The sequence below is a fragment of the Penaeus monodon genome, chromosome 25 (genome assembly GCF_015228065.2).
Source record: "Penaeus monodon isolate SGIC_2016 chromosome 25, NSTDA_Pmon_1, whole genome shotgun sequence".
In the NCBI taxonomy this organism is placed as follows: domain Eukaryota; kingdom Metazoa; phylum Arthropoda; class Malacostraca; order Decapoda; family Penaeidae; genus Penaeus; species Penaeus monodon.
In genome coordinates, this window is record NC_051410.1 from 33920389 (window position 1) to 33921233 (window position 845).

At 52.5% G+C, this 845-nt stretch overlaps 1 protein-coding gene across 1 annotated transcript in view; it reads right to left on the minus strand.

Annotated features, from left to right (window-relative positions):
- LOC119589162 overlaps positions 1 to 845 on the minus strand; it is a gene marked incomplete in the record, with an annotated part of 255201 nt that overhangs the window by 133988 nt on the left and 120368 nt on the right.

An 845-nucleotide genomic window follows, 5' to 3' on the forward strand; every position in this document is an offset into this window, starting at 1 on the left:
CACCGAGAAAAGTAGAACACCCACCCATAGCATCAATTTCCCCCGGCCACTGTTCCCCCCCCCCCATCTCTCCTCTCCCTCCTTTCCTAAGCCCCCCTCTCCCCCTACATCTCTGCCCCATTTTCATTCACTCTTTTTCGGCACACTCCCCTGGCCTCCTTCTCCCACCCCCCTTCCTTCCCCCTAACTCCTCTCCCCCTGCCATACCCTCCCTCACCCTTCCTCCCTCCCTTCTTTTCCTTTCCTCTATCATCCCTTTCGTTCCTTCCTCCTTCTCCCTTTCTTCCCCTCCCTCCCGCCCACTAACACCCCCTCCCTTCCTCCTGCTTCCCCTCCCTCCTCTCCCTCTACAAATATCCCTACCTCTCCTTCTCCTTCTCACTATCCCTCCCTCCCTCACCCCTTCCTCCTTTCCTCCCTTCCCCTGCCTTCACCCCTTCCTCCTCCCCTCCCTCCTCTCCTCCATCTTCCTCCTCCCCTCCCTCCTCTCCTCCCTCTTCTCCTTCCTCTCCTCCCTCTTCCTCCCTCTTCCTCCTCTCCTCCCTCCTCTCCTCCCTCGACCCCATACGCCCTGACTCACAGTGCTCACCCCGAGACCCACAAAGCCAAAGAAACAAAGGGCGAAGACCACGAATGACCCACAAAACGTGCTGAGAATATCGTTGAAATCAAAGTCGATGTAAGACTTGTTTCTGATTTCGATTTTGGTTAAAATAAGATGGCGTCGACATGAAAATATCAAGGGATTTATTATAGCGAAGGGAAGGATTAATGTTAGTACTAGCGTGTAACTTATTCATTACATTATCAAAATAATCGTAAAAAAATCAATAAGTCAAGTAGGC